This window comes from Megascapheus bottae, chromosome 3, assembly GCF_031878675.1.
Source record: "Megascapheus bottae isolate mThoBot1 chromosome 3, mThoBot2.hap1, whole genome shotgun sequence".
In the NCBI taxonomy this organism is placed as follows: domain Eukaryota; kingdom Metazoa; phylum Chordata; class Mammalia; order Rodentia; family Geomyidae; genus Megascapheus; species Megascapheus bottae.
In genome coordinates, this window is record NC_143511.1 from 25955016 (window position 1) to 25977655 (window position 22640).

General features: G+C 41.7%; 1 protein-coding gene across 3 annotated transcripts in view; it reads left to right on the plus strand.

Moving 5' to 3' along the window:
* The first annotated feature begins 4264 nt into the window (after positions 1-4264).
* Kank1 (KN motif and ankyrin repeat domains 1) overlaps positions 4265-22640 on the plus strand; it is a 101555-nt gene continuing 83179 nt past the window's right edge. For 2 of the 3 annotated variants that reach the window (XM_090329691.1, XM_090329692.1), the window contains exon 1: positions 4266-4404. The gene's annotated coding sequence lies outside the window, so the exon portion shown is untranslated. Of the gene's footprint in view, positions 4405-22640 lie in introns of all 3 variants that reach the window. The other variant, XM_090329693.1, reaches the window with a different exon arrangement.

Sequence of the window (22640 nt, forward strand, 5' to 3'; positions counted from 1 at the left end):
GAGCCAGGCTGTATGCAGGGCTCTGCTTCCTATCATACTTTTGCCTGGACAGATCCCCTGGTAAAGTGTCAGATGTACCCCCTCTGGTGGTTGGGAGTGGGGGATGATGGTGGCGGGGGGGGGGGGCCGCAGGGGTGAAGGGGGGAATGCACTTGCTCCAACCTAGCAGGGACTTTGGATTTGAATGAGGGATGAACCTAACTACACACACTAGAGGTGCTGTTCTGGGCTCTCCAAAGTCACTTTGGAAGCTTGTTTATTCTATCAACCGTCACCCTCGCATTTCTAAGTATCATCTACAAGTCTTCCATGCATTTCTAAAAATACGCGTTTTGCTTTTCTGACAATGGATAATTTAGTGCTGTCAATCATCCTTTACAAAACCCATCTACTAGGGCTGGGAGTTTGGCCTAGTGGTAGAGTGCTTGCCTAGCATGCATGAAGACCCGAGTTTGATTCTTCGGCACCACATACATAGAAAAAAAGCTGAAAGTAGTGCTGTGGCTCAAGTGGTAGAGCACTAGCCTTGAGAAAGCCCAAGGACAGTGCCCAGGCCCTGAGTTCAAGGCCCAGGACTGGCAAAAACAACAACAACAACAAAATAAACATCTACTAGGCCTCATCTACTAGTGGGCCTTTGCTCTCAGAATTTTCAGGGGCTGGATAAGTGAGTAGTATGGTGAAGCCTTCTGCCTCCTTCTGAAATGAAGGAGACCCGGATAGGAGATGGTAAAGTCCTTCGGAAGCTTGCTGTGGGCAGTGGCATATTACAGAGGTTCTGTGCGTGTCTCTTCAGCTGGAATTTCAGCACAGGTGCACATACATAAACTATTTATAAAGCAGACTGCGCTTTGCCTTTGACCAAAGCTTGGGCTCAGGAGGTGCTGTTAGCACAGACATCCCTAAGGTACAAGTGGCTGAAGTAGCCTTAAGGGTGTTTGGAAGAAAGGAAAGCAACTGTCATTGAGCTGAGCTTGGAGTGACTATTGGGCAGCCTTGGTTCTTGACAAAATTATTTTATCTTCTTATCAGAACAGTTCTAGTAAGGATATGTTATAGAGGAAAGGGAAGGGTGCAATGGAGAAATTGTTCTTAATTTTTTATTGTTATTGTTGTTCTTTATATTGTTATTATGATGTAGAAGGGTTACAGATACATACATCAGGTAAAGCGAACATTTCCTTTTAGACAGTGTCACCCCTTCCCTCACTCTCTCCACTTTCCTTCTCCAGTCCCCATTGACAAGTTGCATAATTCATTTTCAACCATGTCTAGTGAGTACTGCTTCTGCATTGGTTCACTCTGTCCCTCCATTTCTGGGTCCTCCTCCTTTACTCTCCTAAAGACAGATAAATGAACAAAACTAAAGCAGTAACAAAGAAAAAGAAACTTTGGTTTCCATTTCCTCAAGTTCATTTCCATAAATAGTATTTTCTGTGTTCAGATGCACATAGGCGTGTGCCTTCATGTTCCTCTCCTAAGCAAAAATGGGGAAATTGAAAAGAGTGGCTAGTACAGTAGTAGCTCATCCTTATTGCTGGTGGAAGAATAGCAGTAAGGCTGGATTAAAGTCTACACAGCTGTGGTGTGTCTGCAGCAGGGGGTAGTCTTTCAGATTATTACCTTGCTTATTTGTAAAATATAAATTTAACTTATTACTATCTATGGATAATTGTTCCCACGGAATGATATTGCCTGCCTGATAGACTTGACATAACATTAGAACAATAAAACACCTATTGCTTAGCAAATAACGGGGCTCATTGTTTGGTTTTATGGTGATTATTTAACTCACAGGGCTCCCTGAATTGTGTTTTATTGTCTTGAAATAGACCAGGGAGGCAGTGATGTTTCTATTTTAGGGTAAACGAGTTGGGACTCATGGATGACAGGAGTTCATGTGCTATCCCACTAGATAAGTATTTATCTCTGAATATTTGTGGTAATGATCTTCTCTAAGTCTAATAGCCTTGAATTATTTTTGTTCTGTGTTGTTGTGTTCCAATTAATGTGTGGATTTGTCCCTATTATCAGAGTGCCAAGTTAATAATGTCCTCCATAGAGTAGTCTTCCTATTCTAGTAGGAAAATAAAAGGACCAAGCATGAAGGCTTATTTGTGCAATCCCAGCTATGTAGGAGACAGAGATAGGAGAATCATGGTTCAAGACCAACCTAAAAACAGGGAGACTCTAACAACAAGCTAGACATGGTGGTACATGGCTGGAATTCCAGTAGGTGGGAAGCAGGTAAAGGATGATTGTTCAAGAATGGGACTATACCTGAAAAATAAACTAAAGCATAAAAAAGGCAGAGGGTATGACTTGCGGTAGAGTGCTTACTGAGCAAACTTGATGCCCTGAGTTCAAACCTCAATAATTTTTACTGGCACATAAAAATTGCACATGTCAGGGGGATGAGATAATACGGCATTTCAAGATATAGTGTTTAGACCAGATTAAGCTGTTTGGGAGGCTGGGATTGAAGGATAAAGGTTTAAAGCCAGCCCCAGCAGAAAAGGCCATGAGAGTTCATCTCCAAAATAACCAGTAAATGCTAGACAGGAGGCATGAGTATAACTCTAGCTAAGCAAGCGAACACAGTCCTTGGATTTAAACCCTGCTACCGGGACTGGGGATGAAGGCCTTGATAGAGTTAAGCCAAAAAAGAATTGGCTTGTAAAATCTGACTGTAGCCACAAACAGTGAAAAGCTTGCTTCAAATACTCAGGCAGCAGTGTTATAGGAGGTTGGTCAGGGCTACATTATGTGGGAGCTTGGCAGATACACACTGCGCCTCCAGAGAGGACAAGAAAACCCCTATCTCCTGATACTGTGCCTATCTAGGGCAGAAGAGTGTGTGTTCAAAGATTGATCTGAATAGAGCAAAAGGTGCCTCATGAAAACTGGCAGAATTGAGTAATGTTAGACCCCAGAAGATCTTAAATTTGATCACTATAATGAGAGTTTGGATTAAAAAAAAAAAAAAAGCTGGGTTTGGTTTGTTTGTTTTTGCCAGTAGTGGGGCTTGAACTCAGGGCCCCTGGATGCTGTCTCTGAGCTCCTTTGTTCAAGGTTAGTGCTCTACCACTGTGACTCACAGTGCTATTTGGGGGTTTCTAGTGGTTCATTGGAAATAAGACTCTTTCCTACCTGGGAGAAAGCTGGGTTTGGAAGTTTCCTATCCAGAGCACCCTAGATTTGGTAGTGTCTGTAAAGTGGGAGGGGAATGACTAATGCTGGTGAGTTTCTGCCTTATGTTCTCAGGGGCACAAGATCTTGCCCATTCTTATTTTTACAGCAACCTTAGCCATATATGTGATTCTCAGTTTATATGCCATCAAACTGGGTTTGCTCAGGGAGATCTGAGAATAAAATGTTATAAATATGCTCTCCAAGATCCATTGGAGTCACAATGATAAAAACAAAAATAATTGTTTCCACAAGGCAAAATTGACTTCTGCGGAAGGAGGTGCCAGCTGCCGAAAATCTGACTAGGAATCACACAGAGAAGGCAGGTTGTCCCTTCTATTAATCCCAAGTGCAGCAGGCCCCGCCCCTCTGCTCAGATTGGCTGAGTTCCAATTCACAATCTGCTCATGATTGGCTAATATGAATAGGGTAAAATGTATTTACATGAGGTGACTTTGAAATAAGATTAGCAGCACTTTAGTTATCTCAGAATATACCAGCACTCTGCTGTCTTGAACAATCTGAGGTGTGTCTTAATTCCATCTCAAAAAGAAGCCAATTTAACACAAAACCTTACATTTCAAAAGCTTTTCCTTATCCTTAAACAGTTCCACTTTTCCTGAACAAGAGCCAAGCCACTGGGCCAAAGCAGGGACTTTTAAGCAACACACTCGGATAGAAAAGACAGTTTTCCCTCACAAAAATGACAGCCAAATGTGAAGGTTGGGTGGTATGCATGAACTGACTTGTGTCTGTCACAGCAGACACCCAGAATAGGAGAATAGTAGCAGAACTGAAGGTGAAAGGCTGTGAGGGATCAAGTGTTTTTCTGGGAAATGACTGTGGGTTGTTAGATATGCTAGGAACACAGGCAATTAGCTTTTACCTAAAACTGAGACTGGTGTTTGCAATGTCCTCAGTTCCCTTTTTTTCTGGCCTGCCTCCCCAGCCTCTAAGATGAAACGTGGCATAGCTAGCTGTGCTTTCATTTCTAAATTGCATGGTTGTCTCTGATTCCCTTCTGCAGTGTGTCTGAGGAAAGGAATGTAAGCCATCACATTTCCCTCAATGAGATTCTTTTTGCTTTCAGAATGATTGGCACTCTATGGAAATACAGCAGGACTATTCAGTTACTTCCACCTGTTGACCACATGAGGAAATTGCCCTGGGAGCTGAAATACTTGTTGCAGTGATTTCTGACCTTGCAGAGTTAAGGTAATGTGTGCGTGCTTTTCACCCTTTACCATTGTGAAGTTGTGGTGTTTGCCTCCTTTAATTGATTTCAAAAGATATGCATCCATCCATTCTCTTCTCTTGCTGCTTCTCCCCCCCTCATCCCCCCTCAGAGTGACCTGACTCTGCAAAGGTAAAAGAGTACAGAAAAGACTATTACGAGGTGAAACGAGCAGTTTATTGTTTTTGTTTTTTTTACTCTGAGGAATAAAGGTGGAATGTATTACCCTTCATTTAAATCCATAAAAACAGTCATTTTCCTTAAATACAATATGCATAGTCTGGATGACATCAGGAAATGTTAATAGATCAAAGAGGGGAGGAAATACTATTTAGTCTACCTGAAAAATTTTGATATTTAACTATTGCTGCTGGCATTTTTTAAACAAAGTCTTAAAAAAGTAGATAGCTAAAAGAAAAAAAAATGTGTTTTTCCACTTCCAGAAAGAATCAGTGTTCAAATTTCACTGCATTATTTTCCCTGGTTTTGTAGTTTGTGTGTGTATGTGTGTACATAATAATTTACTTTTTTTTTTCCAGTCCTGGGCTTGAATTCAGGTCCTGGACATTATCCTTGGGCTTTCTCAAGGCTAGCACTCAACCACTTGAGTCACAACACCATTTTTGTTTTTTTCTGTGTATGTGGTACCAAGGAATTGAACCCAGGGCTTCATGCATGCTTAGTCAGGCACTCTGCCACTAGGCAATACTCTCAGCCTATTATTTTTTCTTTTTCTTTTTTACAAATGATTACTTATCGCATACATACCCTGTCTCAGGCTCTGTACCAGTCACTGAATATATGTTACTTTATTCACGTAGCCCTTTTGGGGTTGGTGTTTCTACCCCCATTTGCACAAGAGAAAATTGAGAATCAGAGAAATTGAATGACTTCCCGTGCTCATACAGCTGCTAAACCCACTGAGAACTTGGAACTTGTCAGACACTGAATTCCACACCAATAAATGATTGCATCCTTCTTTTATTTAACAAAATGCTAATTCCCTCTTTTACTGTATTGATACTTTACATGATCACATAATGTTTACGGATATGCCATGAGTGGTTTCTCTACCCTGTCTCTTAGTGCTTACATTTCCAATGTTTCTCTTCTTTTAGACACAACATTGTCATAAACTTTCATTGTGGACATCCATGATTATTTCTCTAGGATGAATTGCTACCACAGCTGGCACTGCTGGGTCAATGGGACTCTAGCCCATGGGTTTCTATGCATTCTGCTATGTGGTATCATGGGACAGAGAAGTGCCTGTTGGTTCTTGGCCCCAAGTGGCACTTGGAGTTACTCATCTTAATAATGCTATTTGTTTTCAAAGAGCCTGCATGGTCTTGGTCAGAGCTGTGCCACCCTTACTCTGGTGGCCATGACAATCTTACATATTTTTCTCTTTTCCATCTCAAACTTGGCTCTGTCACTCAAGTTATGGGACCATGTGCAAGGATCCTTGAATGAGATGCCTGAGATCAAATCATGTCTGTGATCTGGTGCCTTTGTTTCCCTGGCAGTAAGATGGAAATAAGTAATAATAAATCATATATAGTACTTGATGGCACAGGCTCAATCATTTCTGGCTACTACTGTCTTCCAGAAGGTCTGTGCTCATGTAATTAAATAGCAGAAGGTAGGCTTGTTTTGAATGAAATACGATTATGCCCATAATGGATGAAATGGAATCATAGAAGACACTAAGACGTGGAGACTGTCATATTGTTAGCGTTAACTGACCAACCTGAAGACCACAAGTAACTAACCTTGCCTAAAGACAGGCCAAGGTCATTGGAGGGAGCATGGGACAGGAGTAGCTAGGACAGCAGAAAGCTTTATGTCTCCCAGGGCTGTTTCCCACAGACAGGCTCATTGGCTCCCCACTCAGAACTTGTGAAGGAGGTGGACCAGTTGCTATTAATCTGGTTTTACAGAGGAGGAAATTGATGTGGAGGATTAAGGACTTGCTCACTTTACGGTCATGAAAATGGCCATGGGCAGAGGTGGGGTGTGATCTGGGCTTTCTACTTGGGCTTACTCTGGTGCTTTGTTGCTGTAATGCTGAGCTAAACTGGTAAAAGGTGTAACATTGCCAGGTCCAGGGATGTGCTGGAAAAGAGCAAAGAGAGCTGTTACTTGGCAGGCCCAGCAGAATTGGACAAGGACATGTGGTCATAATAAAACTGAGGTGGCATCCAGTGGGTGGGAAATTTAGACAGCAAGGAAGAGACACTATGAGTCTAGGATCTCATTGCCCACGGGGCGATCATCGAAGAGGACTTCATTTGTTTAATTGATATAATGCCTTTGTGACATGTCCATGTATGTAGTGTGCAGTAATCAGGTGTGGGTCTTTGGTACACGCTTCACCTTACACATTTCTTTGTATTGGGAACTCTCAGAAAATTAAATGTTTGAATTAGGAAGCATGCTTTCTCTAAGCCAAAAGGGAAGAACAAGATGGAGAATACAGGTCCAGCTGCTGTGGGTTTGAGGTAGAAAGGAACGTTGCAAAGGCTGAAGACTTAGCAGCTAAATAGAGAAAGAAGAAAATATGTGTAGAAAGGTAGGTCATCTCTTTGGGTGTTATATCTAGAAAGGGAAACTCTTTTAGCACATCTGTTTTGGATCTATTGTGCCCCAGGTATTACCTGGGCTCTGCTGGACAGATCTGTGACAGAGCACCTGCCCTCCAGAGGGTGCTGATTGTGTTTTGGCAGATACTTGCAACATCAGGATATCTCTGCTTCATAGGCTCAGCATGAGACAGGCACAAGGTCCAGCTCAGGAAGGGGCGGGGCGGGGGGGGGCTCTTCAGCTGCCTGTGGAAAGATGGCCTTCTGGCATTTTGTGATAATTGGAGATTTTTTTCTGCCTGGGCTGGCTTCCAACCATGATCCTCAGATCTCAACCTCTTGAGTAGCTAGGGTTACAGGTGTGAGCCACCCGTGCCCAGCTACTGTGTAATTTTTTTTTTTTTTTTTGCCAGTCCTGGGCTTGAGCTCAGGGCCTGAGCACTGTCCTTGGACTTTCTCAAGGCTAGAGCTCTACCACTTGAGCCTCAGCACCACTTCCGGCATTTTTCTATGTATGTGGTACCAAGGAATCGAACCCAGGTCTTCGTGCATGCTAGGCAAGCACTTTAACCACTAGGCCAAACTCCTGGCCTACTGTGTAATTTTTAAAGCTTATTGGAAGCTGGGTAGCAGTGGCTTACCCATGTAACCCTAGCTACTTAGGCTAAGATCTAGAGGACTGTGGTTTGAAGCTAGCCCAGGCAGAAAGTCTGTGAGACTATATTTATCTCACCACCTAAAAGCAAGGCTAGATGTATGGTTCAAGTAGCACACTGCTAGCCTCAAGCAAGTAAACCAGCCATGAGATCCCAAATTCAAACTTCAGTACCAGGGGAAAAATAAAAGGTGAATGAAGATTTTATTTGAAGATTGTACTGTTTTTATAACACATCTCTCTTTGGATATCTATGCTGATCTCTATTTTTTAAGTACAAAATATTTACTGATAAAAAATAAAGTTAACTTCTATTCTTGAGCTTAAGAGGTTAATTGGAGATTAAGAGTCCCAGGTCCTTTTTGTACCCAGGCTGGCTTTGAACCTTGATCCCTAGATCTCAGCCTCCTAAATTGCTCGTATTACAAGCGTGAGCCACTGTGCCCGACCTTAAGTTTTTTTTTTTTTTTAATTAAAAAATTAGGAAGGACTTTTTAGCATGTATTACTGAACCTGTTTACACTCTTCCTACAACAGGCAAGATGTTTGTTTCCCCATACTCTTAACATTGAAAATAAGCAACAACAACCCAAGATTAAACCCCAGTACTAGGAGGGAGGAAAGAAAGGAGGGAGGGAGGAAGGGAAAGAGGGAAGGAAGGAAGGAAAGAAGGAAGAAAGGAGGGAAGGGGGAAGGGGAAGGGGAAGGGGAAGGGAAGGAAAGAGTAGATTTCAGGAAGAACTCAATATAATTCCTGGGAGGGAAAAATTGGGAGAGAGCAAGAGAAGGGGTGACATTGTCTAAAAAGAAATGTACTCCTTATCTGACTTACATAACTGTAACCCCTCTATACGTCAGTTTTATAATAACAATAAAAATTAACATATAATAACCTTAATAATAGTCAATTCCTTAGAAAAACAAAGTCAACTTTTAGGAAAATATAATACCAGGGAATGGGGTAGGGTCAAGGAGAGGGTGGAAGAGAAGAAGGGGAGAATGCAGCTAAGAATCCAGTATATCTACCCAACAAAATTAAGAAATGTGGGGGCAGGGGTGACAGGAATAAGGGATAGATGAAAATGTTGAAAGGGAGACATTTGTCAAAATATATTGTACTTATAAACTGTTTTGTTAAGTGGTAACTCCTTTGTACAACTCCTAAAGATAATGAAAATAAATAAAAAGAACAACAATGAATAGGCAAAGTATTGAGTTTTATAGACAGAAGAAATTTCTCATATGCAATTTGTATTTCTTCTTTTGTAGATTTTTGTATTTTTACCCCATGTCTATTTCTCTAGAAGTCTGCTAGCCTTTTCTCTTTCTAATTTGACAATATTTTTAGACCATCTTTAAAACATCTTTTTAAAAGATACTCAAAAAATTGCTTTAGCGGTTCCTGACCTTGAAAAATAACCTTTTAAATTTGCATTAGCCACTTTTGACCTTCAGAATGTCTGTGAATATTTCATGTTAGGCAGTCTAGTCTTTCCCTTTATGATGTGTGTGCACACTAATGAGGAAACAAGGTTGTAGCATCCATTCCCCCCCCCCCACCCACCTAGTGTTTTCCCATCACCGGGTATTGCATTCATTCAGGTATGACCCATCCCGTCATGCCTTTGCCTGCACATGATCCAGCTGCGCCCTGTTCTCCAGCTCCACCTCTTGTCCTTGAACACTGTGTTCCAGCACTTGGCCTGCTGTCAGTTCAGGGAACATGCTGATCTCTTCTGACCCTGGGCTTCTGCACGTGCTCTTCCTTTGCTTGGGATTGGGATGAGTGTATGGGTGTGTAGACAGACAGACAGACAGACAGACAGACAGACAGACACACACACACACACACACACACACACACACGTGCAGCTGAGTCCTCAGAGAGTCACTTCTGGGGTGAGGACTGCAGAACCCAGTACTTGGAGTCCCCGGGGCTTCCTGTTCACCAGCCCTACTCCATTGAGCCAGCTACTTTCCCTTTTCCTACTGGTAAACTTGCAGTCCTCTCTCTGCTGGCCCCTCTCTTGAGGTGCAGAGAGGAGCGAGGGGTTAATTGTGCTGGAGCCTCAGCTGCTATTGCTTCTCCTATCTTGAAGGCGCCTTGCTCTGCAGGCCCACCTGCACTGTCACCCTTTCCCTCCAGTTATGGGTCATATTTGCTTGCTTCTTTTTCCTGTTTCTTGCAAGCCTTCAACTGCGAGGAGTGGGTATAGTTTTTAACAGAAGAAGTGAAATAACGGAGGATGGGGGGAAGGAGTGAAGTAAGAGCGACATGCCAACTACTGTATTGTCCAGAAATGCTTTTCCTACTTTTTCTTAACATGGTTTTCTGATTTCTTTTTGTATTTGTAAATACGTTGTATTTGTATCATAGCTTGAGATGGGGAAAATTTAATTTCAACTTCTGAGTAACAAATCACGATTTTTGTAATTCATTCCTCTTTTTCTCTCTTCCCCGCCTCCCCCCCTTCCGCTTGTGGTGTAGGGATTGAACTAGCACCTTGTGCTTGCTTGTATCCCCTGGCCCAGCCTTTTTTCTCTTTTTTTTTAAAGCTGTCATCCAAATAATTAAATTTTAGTTCTGAGGCTGTCCTACAAAGTCTTATGGTAGCCAGAACTACAGGTATCCATTAACCCCATACCTGGCTTACTTGTGGAGATGGGAGTCTTACTATTTTTCCCCCTGGATGGTGAAGTCTTCATCTCTGATTGTGGAGTAATCATGATTACAGGTGTGTGCCATCATGCCTGACTTTTCTTGTGTGTGTATGGGTCCTGAGACTTGCACTCTGGGCCTGGGCACTGTCCCTGAGCTCTTCAGCTCAAGGCTACCGCCCTACTCCTGGACCTGGGTGCTGTTCTGAGTCCTTTAGCTCAAGGTTACAGCCCTCCCTACCCTTGAGCCACAGCCCCACTTCCTGTTTTCTAATGCTTAATTGGAGATAAGAGTCTCACAGCTTTGTAATTCCCGGGCTGGCTTTGAACCTCAGTCCTCAGATCTTAGCCTCCTGAGTAGCTAGGATTACAGGCGTGAGCCACCGTGCCCGACCTGACCAATTTTTGTAGTTCTTTTAGCAGTGGCCAACTCAAGTTACATCCTTGAAGACTGTAATATTGATTTCAATTTATTCATTCTCCCTAGATAATCTGCTCTACCAAAAGTAAATATAGAAACTATTCATGCACTTGGGCCCAATTCCAGGGGAGTACATTGCCCTGTTGTCACAAGAGATACACCTGGGCCTTGGCGTCTAAGAGGAATGAAAGCATGTAACGGACCGCTGGCTCTGTATCTAATGCTGCTAAACGTGCTAGAAATTGTAGACAATGTAGTTTTCAATAATTCTGCTTACCATTTTTTTCTAAATCATTGGAACTGGAAAATACCAGCAACCTAATTGACTGGAAGACTTTTCCTAAGCTGCCTCTTGCCCCTAGCTGTGGAACAGCATTACAATGGTAACCATGTGTCATGAATACTTGATTTGGAAAATATTGGTGACTGTCCGCCATATTTTAACTTTAAGTATTAAAGTTAATGGCAAAAGTAACACATGTCCTTAGGGGTAGAGGTGTGGCTCCATTGAGAGATTCCTAGCCAAGGAGCAAAAGCAGCAGGTACCAAGTTTGAGTCTTGGCCTAGCATCTAAAAAAGAAAAGGAAAGAAAAAGTAATATAAGTCCCTTGCTAAATACATGGCACCTTCCGATTTCCTTCCTTAATTACAATCAATGCCTACTTTCTTTCTTTTTTTTTGCCAGTCCTGGGCTTGAGCTCAGGGCCTGAGCACTGTCCTTGGACTTTCTCAAGGCTAGAGCTCTACCACTTGAGCCTCGGCACCACTTCCGGCTTTTTTCTACGTATGTGGTACCGAGGAATCGAACCTGGGTCTTCATGCATGCTAGGCAAGCACTTTAACCACTAGGCCAAACTCCCAGCCCTCAATGCCTACTTTTATATCTACACTTTCTGAACTTGTGGGCATTTTGGGCTTACGTGAACACACTCACCCATACACATACACATACCGGCATACACTTCTACACACAGTCTCTCCTCTCATACACACTGACACACGCACACAGACTCCTACCTATGTTCTTGCATGGCTTTCAAAATAGCAGCAGACTTGCTTTCTTGTTCACATCAGTGGTGGCTTAGGAAACACTCGAAGCCTTTGTTTCTTGGTTGGCAGCTTCAGAGAGAGAAGCCACCAACTGATGTTTTCCCAGGGCTTTAAGACACTAAACTCCTTGGTTTTTGCAACTCACTGGATGAGGGCAGGAGCCTCTGGTGCACATTCCAGAATGTGGTATAATCTGATAATGATTCCTAGCTCACTGCAGAGGGAAAGAAAGGAAGGGGTGGGCTCTTGCACTGGAAGTGAGTGGATGGGGAGGGGGTTCTGCTGGTAGGTTCTGAGGGTGAACATTATCTGTGATTTCTCATAGTTGGATTTCTGAGAAAATCGGGTGTTGTCGGGTCATAATGTCTCATCGCTTTGGCTCTGGTGGTTCTTCTCTGGGTTTTTTTGCTCCTTGAGAGTGGAAGCTAAGTGAATGAGGTTGGAGGGTGAATGACCCCTGGCTGTGCCCTTCACACTGGCTTTCCCAAGTGTTCAGCTGAGTGCCCTGGGCTCTGATGGATGGCACTGCAGCCCAGAGATCTGTAAGGTCGGGGACTAGGGCAGGATTGCACTTGTTGCAGGCATTTCCCAGTGCCTGCCTTATTATGCTAAGAGGCAAGTTTCATTGCTGAAGGGGACAATTTATGACAATGGGCTTATCTCCTTGTTTTAGCTCTTTATGTTTTTCTGCCTCTTAATAAACTGTGAAGTCACAAAGCAATTAAATCATAGTGTAGTTTTCTGGCAGGAAGTGGAAAAAGGCTAACTAGGGGGAAAAGGCTAACATGATTGACAGAGGCTGGCTGGAGATTTACATTGAGATTAACTCGTTCTTCAAAACTTTATTCATTTTTCTGATGGGAATTAGGGGGTAAATCATGAACCAGGAGGATGGATGATTAAAATGTCTGAGTTGTGATTTCTTTTTGGACCTTATAAGTCTCTAAATCCTCCACCTAAACCATAGAATTTTCATTTTGAGATGGAAACCAGCCCTGCCTGAGAATTAAAGTTAGCCAGAAGTACTCTGAGATATTAAATTGTTAAATTAGTTTGTGATTGTGGAACATCTGGAGATACCATGAATTGTAGAATTTATAAGATTTTTAAAAATTCTCTAAACTTTGATTCAAAACTACAGATCATTTTGTATATTAAAATGTTGAATGGGGTTCTGATGGTTAGTTTGTAGAATGTATAAAAATAGCATGACTAATGTTTTATTTTTTGCCAGTCGTGGCTTGAGCTCAGGGCCTGAGCACTGTCCTTGGACTTTCTCAAGGCTAGAACTTTACCACTTGAGCCTCAGCACCACTTCCAGCTTTTTTTCTATATATGTGGTACCAAAGAATTGAACCCGGGTCTTAGTGCATGCTAGGAAAGCACTCTACCCTAGGAAAAACTCTCAGCCCAGCCTGACTAATTTTTTAATAATGACACTGAACTAAAGAAAAGTTTTTCTATACGTTTGGTATGGTTTGGCTATTGTTAAAGATGTGTCCTCCAGTGGGTGGCGCTATTGAGAGGTGAATGAATGATGAATTTCAGCAATGGATAAATGTGCTATTAGGAGGCCAGGTCTAGTTGCAAGTCACTGGGGGTGGGGTGGCCTGTGCCTGTGAAGGTTCATCTAGTTTCTGAAACATTCTTGTTATTTCTGCTTTTGCTGACACAACAGTGTCCCTATGAGGTTATTTCCACATTCTTCTCCTTACTCCTGCACTTTAACTTGAGTGGCATTAGGTGTCTGTATGGTGAAATCCTGACCATCAGCGCCTGGTGTCCCGGTGTTTGCAGTTTAAACATGGTTGGCTGACCTAGCTCTGCAGATGTGTAAATTATCTTTGCAGCAGGGAAAGGTCTTGGCTGAAAGCAGTCTGATCATGGATCATTGAGTGGTCTTTCAGCCAGATATTCTCAGAGAAGTTTCTGTGTATGGTCTATAGTTGAAGAATTATATTGTACAACTCATTCTTCTTTTTTAATTGTTGGATAATGTACAATTCATTCTTGATGCTTGTAGACTCCAATTCTGTAGGGCAACATTGCATCAGCTTTTGACATTCTTTATTCTTAGCAATTCCTACATCAATCCAAATAATTTCTTTTTTTTTTTTTTGCCAGTTGTGAGGCTTGAGCTCAGGGCCTGAGCACTGTCCCTGGACTTTTCTCAAGGCTAGGGCTCTACCACTTGAGCCTCAGCACCACTTCTGGCTTTTTGCTACGTATGTGGTACCAAGGAATCGAACCCGGGTCTTAGTGCATGCTAGGCAAGCACTCTACCATAAGGCCAAACTCCCGGCCCTCCAAATAATTTCTTTATCTTCTTTGAGTTCTGGAGCAGAAAATTTTTTTTTTTACTTAGAGTCTATCATTAATAGAAGAAATGCACTAGCTGTTGACTTGTATACAATATTATTTTGAACTTGGCATTTTGTTTGTCTAGGTTTGGGTGTGTGTGTGTGTTATTTTTTTCCATTGAATCTGTGTGTGTGTGTGTGTGTGTTCCTTTCCAGTGAGTGGAAGCTTCAGGCTGTAGGCTGGTAGACTGTTAGATTAAATGGCAGAGCAAGTACAGCACTAGACACTGTATACAAGTCACTTTTTTTTTATCCTAAGCACTGCCCTTGAACTTTTCTCAAGGCTAGTGCTCTACCACTTGAGCCACAGCACCACTTCCAGCTTTTTTTCTAGGAATGTGGTACTGAGGAATTAAACCTAGGTTTTCGTGCATGCTAGGCAAGCACTCTACCACTAGGCTAAACTCCCGCTACCACTAGGCTAAACTCCCTGCTCATTAGTCACCTTTAACTACTTTGACCTTTATTGTGAATGTCCCTGACTTCACCCTGTCCCCAAGTGACATTGCACAAGAGTTTGGATTTAGAAAACACAGATGATGTAGTTGGTTATTATTTCCAGATAAATTCAAATAGTGAAATACTACCCCCTATTTGCCATTTGTCCTTTCTGAATCTTAAATGAGCCCTTGCCTGGGCAGAGGTCAATTTGAAAAAAAAAATTGTTTTTGGAAGAAGGAAATTTTAAGAAAAGAGGAGAGTGGATATTTATCAGGTCACAATAAAAACCTGTGTTACAGGTTCTATAAAGGTGGGGTCATAGACAGGGATTTTACTCTGATAGTTAATTTGGAAATGAAAGGATTTACCTAATTTGTGTAGTCTGAAAGTTTCTCCTTGGGCTAGCCCAAGATAAAGTGTAATTATAAACACAATCATAGTGTTAAACATGGGGAGGAAAACTCCAAAATCTCTTCTTCTGTGGAATAAAAACAGAGAGAAAATGTCTTTGAAGCAAAGTCTCAGATAATTAGCTGAAACCTAAAAGAACATTTAGGTGCCTGAGCCTCATACTTGTAATTCTAGCTACTTAGAGGCTGAGGTCTGAGGATTACAGTTTGAAGCCAGCTGGGACAGGGAAGTCTGAGACTGTGAAACTGGGGCTCAAGTGGTAGAACACTAGACTTGAATGAAAAAATGCTCAGACACAGCACCTAGACACTGAGTTCAAGTGCCAAGACTAGCACACATGCACACACAATCTAAGAGGAAACTGGTTGTCCACTCAAGTTTTTATGTGTTTTGGGCTTGCAATTGAATTCTAATCTTACGAGTGTCCATGATCATTCTTTAACAGTTGGTCTTAGACTGCTGACTAGTAATGTGTTGTCAAGGTCATTCAACATGACAGGGAGATTGACCTTGGCCTAACATAATCCACATGACAACAGATGGCTGTGCCTGCTAAGCACAGGTTCTGTTGGTGCCTCTCCTGGGGCCACTGGTTCTTGTGCACAGCCTTGCTTCCACACAGTTACATCACCAGCATATACCTGGACATACGACTCACCTCGCCCTGGAGCCCAGCCCTCCTCTCTCAGCCATTGGAGGAATTCTAGGACCTTCCAGAGCTACCCTTCTAATCATTTCCTTCCCTTATGCTCCCAACTTACCATGCTAGGAAGAAATATGGTGGAACGGCAAGGATGCAGACAAAGAAGAAACCACAAAAGTGAATATAGTATTTAAATTAGATTGAGCATGCCCAATCACCTTAGCAACCTGTGTTCTCTTGCCTGGTTGTCTGTTACAACGTTTGGTGTGTGTGCGTGTTTATGTACATACATGTAATTTATCCAACATTGTGAAATCTTTGAGGAAAAGAGTAAAGCTTTCAAAATTATAACAATAATAGCTTTATTTAGTGTACATCACATTCTACAAAATACTGGGCCAATTTTTCCTTATCAATATTTGTGTCTTTTTCTTTTCTTTTTTTTTTTTTTTTGCCAGTCCTGGGCTTGAGCTCAGGGCCTGAGCACTGTCCTTGGGTTTTCTCAAGGCTAGAGCTCTACCACTTGAGCCTCAGCACCACGTCCGGCTTTTTTTCTATGTATGTGGTACCGAGGAATCGAACCCGGGTTTTCATGCATGCTAGGCAAGCACTTTAACCACTAGGCCAAACTCCCGGCCCATTGTGTCTTTTTCTTAAAGAACTAAAATTAAGTAATTTTTAAAAATCTCTACTGGCGTATGTATGCATGCATGCATGCATGTATGTATGTATGTATGTATGTATGTATGTATGTGTATGTATACATGTATATGTATATATGTATGTTTGTATGTGTATATATATATATGTAGAGTATGTATTGTGCTTATAGTAGAGCTTGAACTCACAGCCTCATGTTCTTTCCCTTGTTAGTTTTTTGTTCAAGGCTTTTGCTCTACTATTTGAGCTATAGTTCCACTTCTAGTTTCTTGTTGGTTAATTAGAAGTAAAACTCTTAATGACTTTTTTGAATAGCTAGAATTATAGGCTGGGGCCATTAACTTCCTGCGTTCTGGCTAGTAGTTTAGATGGGGGGGAGTGACCATTTTAAAGCAGGAAGCTGGTTAACATGAGGGCGTTTGCGGGTGCACCTTCGAGGTAGCTGCCATTCATAAGGGTGGATGCTTGGGCATCCTCTTCTGAAGGAAGAGTGCTGACCTCTCCCTGTCAGATTCCATCGGTGTGCTTTTCATTCAGCCAATGAGATAAAGCAAGTTGAAAAGTTGTTGACAAAGATTGTCAGTTATTGGGGTGTGGTGCATGAGCCGCACCTGAGAAGCCACCTCCATGATGCCAACTCATAGTGTTACCTAAGAGCCTCCACCCCAGTTGATGGTCCTGATTGTAGCCAAGGGAGGTGAATTGAGCCAGTGTTAAGACTGAGTGGGAGAAGTCAATGGCGATAGGCATAATAGATGCATTCAGACGCAGTGCTTCAATACAGCCTGTTCTTGGATAGAGGCATGGGAAATGACACAAGCCCATGTACTCACGCCTTGTGGTAGCTACGCCTTCTGCCTTGCCTGGCTGTCCATTGGGACAGGCTGAGAACCCCCAAATGGTAAAACTTGTCCCTAACCCTTTAGAGTTGAGAGAGGAGAAAGAGATTGAGAAAAAAATGAAAGACACACACAGAGAGAGAGAGAGAGAGAGAGAGAGAGAGAGAGAGAGAGAGAGAGAGAGAGAGAGAGAGAGAGAGAGAGACAGAGAGACAGAGAGACAGAGAGAGAGAAAGCGAAAGCACACCCAGCCATAGTGTACAACCACAAATAGCAAGGAGTTAGCTTTGACTAGTAAAATTTACCATGTCATTAAACTTATCATTTATGGTGGCCTCTAAGAATTTTAATTTAAGGACCATGTGATTAGTTTATTGCTTATAAGTTGAATGGATTTGCTTTTTAGATTCTTCCGTGAGTCTTTAAACGTAATTGCTAGTTGCCACAGTCTATTTTAGATAGATTCAATGGGTATTGATCCCGTTGACATACTTTGTTTCTGGTATATAATCCCTAGCACTTCTTCCATTTCCATCAGTGGACTTCATTATGATTTAGAAATGTGGCAGATACCATTGGCTCATACCTATCATTCTACTTCTTTAAGTTGAAATATAAGGATCGTGGTTCAAAGTCAGCCCACGAAGGAAAGTCCATGAGTCTTGCCTCCAATTAATTACCAAAAAGCTAGAAATGGAGCTGTGGCAGAGCACTAGCCTTGAGGGAAGAAGCTCCCAGGGACAGCACTCATGTCCTGAGTTCAAGTCCCAGTACTGGCATCCACACACATGTGCACTCACACACAGATTAGTAAAGCTTTGAAATTCCGATAAAATTACAAATAAAAGAGAGGTATCTTAGTTTGACCAATATCTTGTGAACTATGACAACGTTAATTTTCCCTAGCATGTTAACATGTATTTTATATCTATTTGTTAAATTCAACTATTTCCAAGTAACCTATATACTATAATTACCAAATGTACTTTATTTAATTTACATTTCACTTATATGGTTTAATTTTCATTTGGAAGACTGCGTTGGAGGTATCAGGATTTCCACTCATTTATAAAGCATTTGCATTTGATATATAATGCTTGATGATATTAATGTACTACCCAGTATAAACCACTTTAATAATGAAGAGCCTAATTCTTTGTCACTTTAGATAATTACTGTAGTGAAACCTTCAGGTCATAACAATTTATTTCTTTGGGATAAATTCATAAAAACAATTAGGTCACAAGAGTGAGTGTTCATTATTGTTATTATTATTTTATCAGGTATGGTCCTTGAACTCAGGGCCTGGGCTCTGTCCCTAAGCTCTTTTGTTCAAGACTAGGATTCTACTACTTTGAGCCATGGTGCCACTTCTAGTTTTCTGGTGATTAATTGGAGATAAGAGTTTCATGGAGTGTTCTGCCTGAGCTAGCTTTGAACCATAATCCTGAGATTCCTGAGTAGCCAGGATTACAGACCTGAGCCAGTGCCCAACTTAGTTAGACTTTCTGTTGTTCAAAACTGTGTACTTTAAGAATGATATACAATTATCCTAACAAGTTAGAACAGTTTATGTGGCTTCATAAGATTAAAAACTCCTTACCTGAGCTTATTCTCACTGTGCAAAGTGAATAATGATATTTCCTTAAGCAAGTTCTGTATATACAGTTGAAGAAGAAAAGATGGTACAGAAAGTACAGAAAGGTTCTTGTGGATGTGATGATGGTATGTTGTGTGGTTAACAAGGAAAATAAACTAAGGAACCATTAAGCTGAGTGGTTTTAAAATGAAAGTGGAATCTAGTTCACTCTTGTAACAAAAGATAAAAGTGTCCAGTGTTTGGTTTAATATAGCAGCTAGTCAGGCATGTTAAGCAATAGACACACCTCTTTAGAGAAGACCACTGTTAGTGGGTTCTAGCCTTTCCTGGGCTTCAGGATTATTGCTGAAAAGTCTTTGCAGCTAAGAGAGGAATTGTCTGTCCCAGAGTCTGGAGGACTGGCAATCCTTTGGAAGGAAAAAATTGAGGCAGTTTTTCTGACTTGTCTGTCTGAATACTGGGTATTTTGAGATTTGCTCTCAGGATCTCTATAGGGTGAAGCCACCTTTGATCTCTCCCTTTTTTTTTTGGTCTGGGATTTGTGGCTGAGCAAATGGAAAAGGCCCAGATAGAAGACTTTTTTTTTTTTTTATAACTTCTAGGAGCCAATAGAGAAGTACAGTGTTCTCTTGTTTGGTCATTGACATTGAAGCATTTTGAAGTCTTTGGTTCTGAAGAAAGGGTCTGTTACCTGGTTTGATTAGCCTTAGGTATTTGTCTCTCAGCCTACTTTCCTCTTCTCCATCCTTACATCCAGAGGGAAGGTAGCCTTTACATGTGGGATGGGGCTTTGGTTTTTAGAGGTGCTATCAGCTCCCAACCTATAGCCTTCCACTAAAAACAACAGGACTTGTAGAGTGGCTGACATGGTAGAGTCCTTGCTTAGCAAGTGTGAGGCCCCGAGTTCAAAACCCAGGACCATAAGAATAAAATTTTTAAAAATACCCTTTTCTATAAGATGTGCAAATGAGAATTTGGGTCTTAGGGTGCACTAAATGAAGGGATATTTTAGAAAGTCACAGACTATTTTCACTGAACAAAATCCTGTCAGTTCTTCACTGACACTCTGTCTTGGATCTTGGATCCTGATTTGTAAATTTGAGCCACTCAACTTTACCATCAAGGTTCTGTCTAGAAACATGAAAAGAAGTTCCACCACTCAGAATTAAAACACTAAGGCAGGACTGGGGATGTAATCCAATGGTTGAGTGCCTGCCTAGCAAGCCAGATGCCCTACATTAATCTCCAATATCACACACCAAATGTCAAACAACAACCCAAATCCAACTTAAAAGACTCATGCCTTCTGCCATGCTCTTAAGATGTTCTTAGCACTTATACTCAGTACAGATGGGAACTTCTAGAAAAAGAAGGCTCTGAGGAAGTTATGTTCTACATCCCCTAATAATAAAAGAGTGCATCCATTCATTACATGAGAGTACGTGTAAAATTCAGAACCTTGGATGTTAATTAGCTGACCTTCAAATGACACCCACTGCTGTACAGTTTCCCAGGCCTGTTGGATCATTTATCTTCCCAGGAACATTTCAGTTCTCTTTGTCACCTTGATCATCAAACTCGTGTATACATGCCTGGGCCCATAAAATTACAATGTTTTCAAATAAAAATCGGCTTCCATTTGCATAATGGCCACACCTGTTACCCAGAGAACCTCCCACACCCACCTGCCACACCTCCTATACTGTGCTTGGCTAATGGGAACTATCAGTTGCTTTGTGCTTTTGGCCCATGGAGAGACCCTACTGAGTCAAGTGTGGTAGTTCTCACTCAGGTGCAGGATTGAGAATGATTTTTGCAATCTGTATTGTTTCCCCCCCACCTCCAAGTATCTAATTATTAGAGATAAGGAAGAGAATTCCAACACAATGCACTGAGAGGTCCCCTGATGAACTCTGACTGGACACAGTATCTAAACCCTGGTTGGATGCAGTTCAGCAGCTGGAGGCCCCCTTAGATAAGTGAGGTGCTTGCTGAGTAGCTATAATCTAGTGTCTGTGAGGGAATACCCCCAAGGGTTTCACTCCTGTTGCTGGAACCCATCTTGTGCTTGCCTTTGGAAAAGCTGTTATATTTAAAGAGAAAAAAAAGGGCTTTTCTTTTCTGGAGGGACAAGGGGGCATGAGAGGAATCCTGAGGCTGGAACTCAGAGCCAGGGTGTTATCCCAGAGCTTTTTTGTTTAAGGTACTTTCTCTACCACAGGTCCATTTCTAGCTTTTTGGTGTATTTGGAGTCTCATAAACTTTCCTGCCTGGGCTGGCTTTGAACTGTGACCCTCAGGTCTTAGCCTCATGAGTAGCTGGGATTACAGATGTGAGTCAATGGTGCCCAGCAAGAAAAAGCTTTTCTAGAAAACAACCAAACACTGATTTAGAACCCATGGACCCACTGTGTAGGAATGACCATGTATAGAAACCATGAGATGCTGGATGTGAAGTGGAATGAGAAGTAAAAGGAAGAAAGAAGAAAAAAATGAGAGAAAGAAACAGTCTCCAGCTGAAGAACCTGCAGAAATGGAAACCAGACATCCCAGCAAACCATGCTGGCATGTGAAAATCATGAAGCTTAGGAGCGAGGAGCATCTCTTTGATAGCCACACCAGTTAGAGGCCCAGTTGGAATGGATAAATAACAAGTGTACAGAAAGTACCCTGAAAGTCATCTGTGCCAGGAATCACCCTTCCCATATTTACAATCACATTCACTCATCACCATATTTATAACCTCTACTCTGTAGTTACACAGTCTGTAGCCCAGCAGGCATCACCAATCGATCGTACTTATAGATAGGCATCTGCTTGCTCGCTCTTGTTTCAGGAGTAATTTATAGTGGCAGAAGACGAAGCTATTTGGACAGAGGGAAGATGATAGGAGGAAGAGGGAAGGAGAGCAGAGATGTCTTGTGGGTGAGGGCTGGGAAGCATTTTCCAGCAGGCCACTGCCTTGCTGCCGAGACATATGAGGATTGTGACCAGATCTTAACAGGGTCCTTAAGATTAAATAGGCTACTGACTCAGGGAAGCACAGGGTTAAGAGGCCCTGCCCTCCGCAGCACACTGATTGACAATGGGAAATGGCTGTAACTTGCTAGACAGGCAGCGGAGTTTCAGTCTTTTATGGGAAAGTAGAATTTGCTTGTATGATCTAATTGTGTTCGCTTTAGAAATTTGCTCAGTCCCAAATAGAATAATCCTCAGACTTAGAAACTTTTTCTATGTTAAAAATTTTTCCCATCTTCTCAATAGACAGTATTTAATACTCTCGAGGATGCTACTATTATAGTAGTAATGGTAATACTACTAATAACAATAATAATAACAACAGGGGATATTTACTTCCTGAAGTCTATTGAAAATGTCCCCATGAAATATTTTTTGTGACTTTCCATTGCAAGAAGGGCTTGTGTTCACTAGATGGCAGTATGAGCAGCCTTACTGAAAAAGTAGAGAAGGAAAATCATTTAGTTGAGCTTATAGGATCTGATTTCTAAACCTTACTTAGAAGAGTATTTTCTCCCACCCCCTTCCCTTCTGCCTTCCCTCCCTCTTCCTCCCTTTATGGAGAAGGTACCTACCACATGACACCTGTAAATTCCTCAGTACATGCTCAGTTATCATCTCTAGCCCAACAACCATGTGACCCGCCCTTCTTAGGAAGTGAGGTGGCTTTCTCTATTTATGTCAGATATTTTCCTCATTTCTCTAGTTGAGGACAGATTATGCACGTGCTCAGCTTTTATTTTGTTTTGTTTTAAATTTTATTAAGTAGTTAATACAAGGGTTGCAATTACAGACACCAAGTTATAAGTACAGTATATCTTTTCATTTTTTAATTATCCGTAAGTATTATACAGAGGAGTTGCCACTTAACAAAGCAGTT